The sequence below is a fragment of the Helianthus annuus genome, chromosome 17 (assembly GCF_002127325.2).
Source record: "Helianthus annuus cultivar XRQ/B chromosome 17, HanXRQr2.0-SUNRISE, whole genome shotgun sequence".
Lineage (NCBI taxonomy): Eukaryota > Viridiplantae > Streptophyta > Magnoliopsida > Asterales > Asteraceae > Helianthus > Helianthus annuus.
This window is the reverse complement of record NC_035449.2, coordinates 183,677,295-183,687,844: the sequence shown is the minus strand read 5'-3', so window position 1 is coordinate 183,687,844 and position 10,550 is coordinate 183,677,295. Positions and strand designations below refer to the sequence as shown.

Here is a 10,550-nt window from a genome sequence, read left to right as displayed (position 1 = left end):
GTTATTTGTTGAAAAGATTGATTGGTTAATTTGATTAACCATATGTCAACCGCTGGTTTTAAACGTATTTTCATTACCCATTGGTTTCGGTTATTTGTTGAAAAGATTGATTGGTTAATTTGATTAACCATATGTCAACCGCTGGTTTTAAACGTGGGTAGATTCAAGCTAGTTTCAATTAGTAAATTCGATTGTATCTCGCCATCTCGGGAATTTAGACGTTAAACATGGGGGCGCCATGCACACATCAAATACCAAAGACTTTAAATACCACTCAATGGGGGGCGTGAAGGGGAGGGGCTTTGGTAGAATAACGAGTGTAAAAGGGAATGGGAAATGAGAGATGGGTCCGCCAAGTGCAAACCAATCACTTCATTTTTTATTCCTTTTCTTCTAATTATACTATTAGTTAAGCTACCACACACTTGTGAATGTTTAGTTTAGTTAAAGCCTCATTGTCTACTTGTTAGTGTAAATGTCGTGACAGAAACTTGTGCATTTTTAGTTAAACCACTACACATAGTTTAAGCCTATGTTATGGTCTCACTCATCCTTTTGTTTATTTTTTTATACAATTAGTATTTTTTTTTTACACATAGTTTATGCCTTGTTGACCATGATTTACACTTAGTTATAGAAAAATATTTTTATTGGATAGGTTCATGTGCTCACACGTAATGCCGGTTTATCAAATTTGTTGACTGTTTTACTAAGGACTTGCCCTCTCTCAATGTTTGTGGACCTCTCGGACCGAAGAGGCCATGCTAGATAAATATCCAAAATTGTAGTTTAGGTTTATCAATGTTTGTGGACCTCTCGGACTGAAGAGGCCATGCTAGATAAATATTCAAAATTGTAGTTTAGGTTTAGGATGAACATCTTTGTATTCATGATTGTTAGTATATGAATCCATAAGGCTTAGCGACCAGTAGATAAGGGTTCGATTCTCACAAAAGAGTTTTTCCAGATTTGTTGGGTGTTATTCTGAATTGGTGTATAGATATAGACATTATAGCCTACTGGAGATGGATATGATCGAGTGGTTTCGCTGGTGGCACGAATATACTCTAGCGGTTCGTCAGTGATCTAGATTTGCCGTTAAAAAAAAAATTTGAATCCATATGGGCTCAAGCTAATTGTAAGTTGGTCCTAACACCATTGTTTAAGATATACTATTTACTCGATCAATAGTACATAATACTATTTACTCGATCAATAGTACATAATACTATTTACTCGATCAAGAGTACATAATACTATTAAACTAGGAACAGAACCCCCGCGCGTTGCGGCGGGGTACATCACAAATATCAAATAGATTAGTCAAAGTGTTATGTGATGAGTTAACCATATGAAAATACATGTTTCGACGTATATGTTTGAACTTAATGTAACTTGTATAAGCATTGCAATTGGATCAAAATGTAAAGTAAATCAAATTTATGTCGTACAATTATAAGTGACTCAACTCATACATAGAAAACGTAACATGTCAAAAGGGAAAAGGATAAAAAGAACCACAATTTGATTCAACTTTGGTTCAGAACAAAATTTATGAAATGTACATAAAATAAGCACGAAAGCGTATTATATTTTGCCTGACTCGTTTCCAAAAAAAAAATTACATCAAAACGTAGAACACTTCGGATTTATACCGACACGTACATAAAAATATACACGAAAAATGGTTTTTTAAAGGAAAATGTACTATATTTGACCTAACATGTTTCTAGAAAAAGTTTCCATCGAAACATAATACAAACATTTACAGAAACTAAGTCGAATTTATACAGACATTTACACAAAAATATGCTCGTAACAGTAGTTTTTAAAGTAAAGAAGCAATAAAAACAAACAAAAGAAATTAACGAACAAAAATTACTGAAAAAAATTAAATTAATAAAATACTTAATAAGTTAAAAACATATATTATATATATAAACCCTTATTACTTTACTTAAATAGTTTGAAATTAAAGGAAAGGATATTTAATTAATTTGAAATAAAGTGTATAAACAATACAGAGGAAACCACATAAGAAATCACAGAAAAAAAAAAAACAAAGTATATAAGCGATGTAGAGGGACTAAATAAAAAATAATGAAACTTGAAGGGCTAAAGGAAAATAAGCAGGAAGAAAATAACATGTGAATTTAACCGACTTTGGTTTTTAAGTTATCTATCTATACAACCTAATAAAAGCCTTAATTAGGGGACACATGGCATCCATCTAGCACCTCTATTTTCTGTTTTCCCGCCTAAACCACACTCCACTCCACTCTCCCTTGATGCACGGGTTAGGAGGACCCGTTTACCAAAAATCTCGCATGGGTATTTAAACGTTATAACCCGACTTCACAAACATTAGGGTTTCTTTCATTCTCTTTCCGCCGCTTCTTCTATGGCGATCAACTTTCAGACTTTTCATCAAGGTTAGATTTTGTTTATTTTTCTTTCATATATAATCAACTTTTTCTCCTTCTTTCATTTAGTGTAGCTTCCAAACAACAATCTTTTTCATTCGATTATGGATTCGTTAATCTTGAACAAAGTTATATAACCCTACTGTTCCAAATACATTGACGCTCCCACCGTTGGTTCTCTAAGGTTTCCATTCAAGCAATTCATTCGTCTGTACCTCAAAGATTAAAAAAGGTAATTGTCTTCTTTCTTTACTATCAATTTTTCCATGTAAATTGTTTGTTATAGGGATCCGATTTTGGGGATTTTTTTTTGGTATTTTTGGTTGTCAAGGAATGAAATCAAGGGAGATGAAGACGTGTGTTAGAGTTTTCATCCTTCAATCCGGCGATTAGGGTTTTCATCCTTCTTTTACAATCAAACAATCCAAGGTATATGTTCAATCGCCGATTAGGGCTTCTCTTCCTTTTCTCTTTGATTTTAATTGCTAAGAAACCCTAATTGTAACTTTTATTTATGAAGATATGAAGTTTCGGATACTCATTAGTGTCTAAACTGAGAAAGATATTGAAATAAAGGTAGTTTTAATTTATCAGAAATGTTGAGAAACTGGCTCATGATTCTGCTACTCCTATCTATCAGAATAATCTGGAAGATGTTGGAATTTGGGATGATAGCGTTCAGATCTAACGTAATATTATTCGTATTTGAAGACTTTAGCGATTAACATGTCAAAGATGGCATATACCTTGCTTTCATCGATCCTAATTAGGTGTTGTTTCTATCATCTCTGCTGTATTTTTTTCTGAAATTGATTTATTGTGCTAAGTTTTCAATTGGTTTAAAATCTTGGTAATGATTTTGTTTGAAATTCCTTGAAATCTTGTGTTTGTTTGTTGTATAGATTCCGCGATTTTATTGGATTGCATATGCTCTGCAGTGTTCACCATCGCTAGAACTATCTACAATTTGCTTTTAATCTTTACAAGTGAGTGTTAATTTCGAAATTGTCTTATGTGCTTTAATGGTTTATGGCACCGATAGTACATTCCAGGCTGGGATTTCTTGCTATTTATGTTCCCTTTCTTCACCTTCATTGCTTTGCCTCTCGGAGAATGTTCTCTGATGCTGAAGGCGTCTTTATCTGTACTTTTATCGTACTATCAGCCTTATCAGGTTAGTCTCCTCATCATCGTTACTCTATTAGTTTTCCGTTAACTTCAACATTATTATTATTGACATCAATTTGTAACTTTTTTAGAACACATTTTTGAACAAATGAATTCAAATAACAATTGTTGTTATAAATAACACATGTTGATAGTATTTTGTTTAATTGAAATTTGTGTTTTTGCACTCCAGGTGTTTGATAAATAACATTGCCTCTCTCGCCATGGTTCTAGACAAGTAATTCCCCCTCCCTCCCATTCTTACACACGTAGGTATGCACCAGTTTAATCTTTAATTATGTTTATTTTCACTAATTATTACCTTTGAAACATGAATATAAGGCTGAAGATGACCATATCAATATTTGTAAAGCTTATGTGTTGATTTTTTTAAATAAAATTAAGAAAAAGATGTGTTAGTGGTATAATGTTATGATTATATTGTAAGGATTAATCTTGGCGGGCTCAACAAACGGGCCACTTGATACAGTTATGGAGCCGGGCCGGGTAAAACGAGTCAGCAACAATTTGTTTATTAAGTTACATTTTATTAGAAAAGCAGTGGATCTTGAGTAATGGGTCACTAATTTGCTTTTTAGTAGGGGATAATTTGTCAAATAAGTACTGGGAAAAAAACAATTGTATGATACATGGGTGTGTCATATTGCTTACAAAGTTACAATTCCTTTTTTTTTTCATTAGTATCCTTTCAATTTCTTTTACATTACTGGGTTTATGTGTTTGATTTGTTGTTGGTAAATGTCATGCTTTAATCCCAAATGATGATTTATGTCCTATCAATATGGATTGTTACACTTCATTGTTATTTTGCAATTTGTTTCTCCACCCTCTACATACTGCTGATTGATTTCTATTGTGTTTACTTCCCAGGCGTTTACTTTGTTTGCCGGTAACCGGAGGTCTGGTATCTTTTACATCGTTACTTGGTTGGCATTTATATTAAGTAAATATACATCAGATTACTTTTCAGTTTTCCAAAATTGGTAGCCCAATTGTCACAAAATCATTAGCGTTGTAGACCGTCATGCTGCCATGAGAAATTGGTATCGTCAAAGTTTAAGGTATCTCGCTTTTGCTGTGTTCAAGGTTCATGTTTTGATGCTAACAAATTATTCTTCAATTGCGCCTCTTTGTACTGTTTTTCAACTGATGCTAACATAAATGCATATCTTCCTATTGTGTTACCCATGCCTTTAAGGTGTTCGATAAAATGCCTATAGTTTCTTTTGATATTATTTTGTTAAACATTGTTGTTCCAACCTTTGGCATATATTTCTATGAATTTATTTTGTTTGTATTTTTATATATCTTGACGTATTTCTAGGTCTAAACTGGTCCCATCTTCATCTTCCTCTTTATGGAAAGAAAGCATACATAGGTTAGACTTTGGTAGCTGAGTATTGGTTGTGTTCCTAAATTCATGTTTACTGTTTGAAGCACATATCTCATGCAACAAAATGAAATGTGGTTAATTCCATATAAGTTGTGACCACATGTTATGCAATCTACTGCTTTTTGTTTGTAGCAGTATCCTTTTATGGCTACTATATGGTTACATAAACTTTGGATTTTCCCACAAGTTCTATTGATATGTTATATGGCATATTTCAAATTTTGTTACATCAGAAGTATCATTTTCTTTCTTTCATTCTTTCTTTTTTACAGGTTTCAATGGCTATTGCTTTGATTTCAAAGTGAGCAACAATTGCTTCGTTTGAGGTAGGTACCTTTTTCCCTGTATTTATTTGATCGGCTTATTATTCTGTAATGTGAGAATTGCTTTGCCAACTAATTTATTTTTTTATTCAATATGGACTCACCATAAGACCACCCGTAATCATGGGAGTGATTGGCGTTTTTTTTCCAAGATCAAGCCCAATATCGCCCCTTTCCCACTACCCATGGGCGTGATTGGCAACTTTTTTGTTGAGGCGTTTTATAAATCACGCCAAAGGGGGGATTTCTTGGCCAATCACATTTGAGCTTCCATTTGGTGGCCAATAAGAATTTTTAAATGTTTTTTATTTTATTTTATTACAAAACATAATGCCCCACAATCCTCACATCCCCACTACACCCATTTTAGAAAACGCCCCATAATGCCCCATTGTTGACTGGGCTGCCACATGCCGCAAAACGCCCAAGGGTGAATATTGCCCACTACGCATGGTCTAACAATACTTTTCTATAGGAATACGGGCCAGATTGGGTAATTGGGTTGGGTCAGCACTTTGGTGTTGTCACACTGAAAGACACTCTTAACAAAATACTCTGAAAAAAGCTTGCAAAAACAAGTTCGTCTCGGTGGATTGGTACTAGAAGGAAGTGTATCGCATCCTGCATCATCTCATGGGATTGAATTATTCATTAACCAAATTTATAGAACCAAAAATCAGTTTAAAAAAGTTATAGAACCAATAACCAAATTTTATGTTTTAGGATTTAGTTATTTAGGACTTATTCTTCATTGATAACCCATAATTATGCCATGTATATAAGATTACGAGATATTTGCCGTTCAAGGAAAAAATATAAGATTATGAGATGGGTATTGGGTCAAAAATCAAACTACACGTGCAACGGGCTGGATCTTGGTCTAGATCTGATCCAATCCAATTGTATGATCCAATGGATAAAAAAGTTTATTCTTTTCTTAATAATATATCTTATCGGTTTCTAATAGGAATTACATAATTGGTGAAACAATATTTCTATATACAATAAACATGCACTTTGTTTGACCCATTCCCCTATGGTTTAAAATTTTGATTTGACACATTTTAGATATAAGGTGACCCAAATGGCTCTCAAAGAAAAGAATCGAAAATCAACCACTATATGTCACATCATGTTAACTTGCTTTTTATCCAGGATCAGAAAAGGCACATCCTTGAGTTCATGGGATGCAAGTGATAAATCATTGCTCATGTCTGCCATGAGTTGCATTGCTGCAATAACACTACTTTATTATTGACATAGTGTTTAGTAGATTAATTTATTGACATAGTGTTCAGTAGATTAATTTATAAGTGTATTTTGTTACATTTAGCTTTAACTTCATTGTAGTCACAACTCTACCATGGCATTGCATCCAATTTTTAAGTTGAATATTTAATGTAATGGACACATGGAGTTGCATGAGATTGAATGTTTAAGATTTAATGGGGTATTTTATTCTTTTTCAGAAATTAAATATTTATTAACATGTCATATGAAGTTGTGCCATTTATAGTGGTTTTAAATTGTATATTTTTAACCAGAAAACTGTATTTCCTTCATTTACTTATCTTTTCAGTTTTGTTAGATTTATAGTACGATGCTTCGTTGTATTTTAATTTTCAACTTCAGATTTCTATAGTAAGTTCATGCATACAGTTTCTTTAGGATCAGTATAATCGTATTTTTTTTCTAGAAATTAAAAAAAAAACATATCATTTTACAACACCGCGAAATTCGCGGGTATTAGCACTAGTTAGATAATAGAATAGAATAGGTTCAATCAAATTAAATAGTGGGCAGGCAAGTGATATGGGTATTTGGGCTGGATATGAGAGTTTTAGATAAGCTTCATGGGAGATAAGCTTCATGGGAGTTGGGCTGCATGGACGGTGGGCCTAGACCCACCCTACCTAACCTTTTAGTCCGCCTATGAAAAGCCCAACCAAAGCCGGTGGAAACCCCACCGACTTTGGTTTTTAAGATAGTATATAATTTTCTATCGCCAATAAATAAATAAATATGTGTGTATATAAGCACAGATACTGAGATGCCAAAATACCATTACTCCTCTACGGTCCTAGGCAGGGCCGGCCCGTTAGTGTAATTGGGCTAGGCGACAACTTAGGACCTCCGAAAAAACAGGGCCTCTAAAATAAAAAATAAATAAATCTAAATTTATAAAAAAAGAATATTATATTTACGTTTATATTTGTTAACATTCATACAATTGTAGTCTAGTGGTAAGAACAAGATTTGGTTTTGTAGAGGGCTGAGTTCGAATCCCACCTAATAATAGTATACTTAAAATAAGTAGCATGTAACCAACTGGGGTAGCCCAGTTGGCCATCGACACCCACCTCTTCCCAGAGGTACTGAGTTCGAGTCTTGGAAGTTGCATATGTCGCCCAGGGTAAGAACTCGGCATGGGGAAGTCACCGCGGCTCCCGGAGTGAGAACACTCCGGCGGTTGGGAGGACCGTGCACTATCCCCCCTCCCCCCCCCCCCAAAAAAAAATAAATAAATAAATAAGTACCATGTTTTAATTCCTTTCACACATAATGTAAGTTTTTATTTGTTAGGTTAAACTCTTTTCACCAACTTATTTGGATTTATTTATTAGATCCCGACATTATTTGATTAGGGAAATCATCTAATTTATATAATAGTTAAGTGCTTTATAAGTTTCTTCCTAATATATATTTCATATAAGATACAAACCGAAATTACGAGTCTAAAAAATTTAAAAAGAGCCTCGAATTTTTAATTCGTTTTGGGCCTCCAAAATTCTAGGACCGGCCCTGGTCCTAGGCAGTGCACTTTCAACGGCTTTTTGTGTAGGCCTTAAAATTTCATGCCACAGCCTTTTTAAATGTTATTACTTAAAACATTTATGAAGTTGGTTTTGTATAATTAATAACTAGGTTAGAACCCCGTGTATTACACGGGTTTAATAAATATAATTTTATATACTAAATAAAAAAATAATATATTTAAAAAAAAATTAACAACAAATAATATGCATGTTTATCTATTGTTAAGTGAAACAGTGCTTTTTACTTTAGATAAAACTTTAAGATTTGAAATTTTAGTTTAATTAAGACTTTACTATTTGAAGTTAAGTTTATGCTAATAATTCAAAGTTGATAAGATTTATATTAATTTAATTAATATTTTATAATTTAAATTAAATAATAATTATCTACAATTAAGAATGGTCTAGAATAATGACAAATGTCCATTTATTGGTTTCTTTTATTATATAGCACTTGTGGATTCGTTTCCGGATCGATTTCGAACTTCTATCTAAACTAAGATTTCAAATCGTAAAGTTTTATCTAAACTAAAAAGCATGGTGGTGGGTGGTGGTGCTAGACAGTGGTGGTAGACGGTGGTGGTGATGGACGGTGGTGGTGATGGACAGTAGTGGGTGATGGACGGTGGTGGCGATGGACGGTGGACGGTTATGGTGGGTGGTGGTGTTTAATCCTTTGCAGACCTTAGAAGATCTTAGAAGTGGCTGGGTCATGTCTGCACCAAGAAGAGCTCATACAAACGTTTTTTAATAAAAAGTTTTCTGAAAAACAAACAGTCTGCAAATGGCAATGTTTACGCATGATATACGCATCACAGATTCTGCGCAAATATTTTTTAGAAAAACAAACACAAATATAAAACGGTCAAAATCATTCTCAAATTAACCACTTTTAAATAAATGGATAATTTGTGAAAGCAAATAATGCTCCTAGGTATCAAATCATTAAAAGAATTATGATTCAAATACTAAATCACATCAGGTCGTTGCAAAAAAAAAAAAAAAGAAAAAAAAAGAAATTATTTAGTCCTTTATTTATTTATAAAACAATGACAAAGTTCTCTATATCAACTTGAAGTACTTGAAGAGTTCTAGTTTTGGGTAATGTGCTTTTTCTAAGCCCATAAAAGTGATCTCTCGGCCCAATTGATGTGCAGTGTTGGATTTGAAGTTAACTTTATGAAGAAAAAAAAATTAGAGTAGATAAGATTTATATTAATTTAATAAATATTTAATAATTTAAATTAAATAATAATTATTTACAATTAAGTATGGTCTAGAATAATGACAAGTGTCCCTTTATTGGTTTCTTTTATTATATAGTATAGACTAGTGGTTTTTCCCCGCACTACGTGGTGGGAACTCAGTTGTATCCGTTTGGTTCATTCTGGTACAAACACTCGCAATAGCAGCAAAAAGAAAAAACTAAAAAAAAAAAACAAAGTCGTGATATGCGTAAAAGAATACATGCTTTATATCAATCAAAAACCATAGAAAAGAATACCGGTTCCGATATACCGATATTTGTAACAATGTTGTTCGGTTGAAATCGGTTCGCTTAGTCACGTATCAACCCTCGTATAGTTTACGATAAAAAATATATTTTCCATATTTTTATTGCACTCGTATAGTTTACAGTTTACAATAGAAAAATATCAATAAAAAACGATAAAAAATATCTGTTCCGATACTACCATATTGATACTAATGTTATTCGGTTGAAATTAGTTTGATAAGTCCCATATCAATACTCGTATAGTTTACGACACAAAAAATGTGTTTTTTATATTTTTATCGGTGCTTGTATAGTTTACAATAAAAAACAAATTGAATATCATTGTCAGTTTCGGTTCGATTTGGTAAGATAGGGTCACGGTTTCCATTTTAAATACCATTGTCAGTTTCGGTTCGATATGGTATGACAACGTTACGGTATCCATTTTAAATATCATTATCAGTTTCGGTTCAATTTGGTACGACAGCGACACGAAATCAATTTCAAATAAAAAAACAAATTAGAAAAAATAAAATAAATATAAGATTAAAAGTTTAGGTTTACTATTCATCACTACTTCAAAATAATATGTATAACTGGTTAAATTCCCCCGCACGTTGCGGCGGGTATTCTTTCGGTATGGGTTCGATTCATTACGACATCGGTACGGTATCGCCACTCGGTATACCAAGCGAAAGATAAAACCCAAAAAGTAAAGTCACGACATGACCAAAACATATCATTATGTGTTTTAAATCGGTCAAAAACCATAAATACAAATATCAGTTCTGATAATAATGATACTGATACCGACGTTATACAGTCGAGATCGCCAGGGCATCAATGTTGCTAAGACATTATCTTAAATGTTATATGAGAAAACTTAAAATAATAAAATAATGAAAACTTAAA

General features: G+C 32.9%; 1 long non-coding RNA gene across 9 annotated transcripts; it reads left to right on the top strand.

Moving 5' to 3' along the window:
- The first annotated feature begins 2,304 nt into the window (after positions 1-2,304).
- LOC110921618 lies at positions 2,305-6,773 on the top strand. Of its 9 annotated transcripts, none has more exons than XR_004885428.1 (10): positions 2,305-2,432; positions 2,608-2,655; positions 2,755-2,852; positions 2,944-3,193; positions 3,326-3,409; positions 3,476-3,597; positions 3,784-3,863; positions 4,482-4,989; positions 5,277-5,330; positions 6,483-6,773. It is a non-coding gene; the product is annotated as an uncharacterized LOC110921618 (long non-coding RNA). The 9 variants fall into 9 exon arrangements; XR_004885427.1 differs by having other exon boundaries at positions 2,311-2,432; positions 4,482-4,672; XR_004885426.1 differs by having other exon boundaries at positions 2,312-2,432; positions 3,326-3,597; positions 4,482-4,672; positions 4,936-4,989.
- Positions 6,774-10,550: the final 3,777 nt, after the last annotated feature.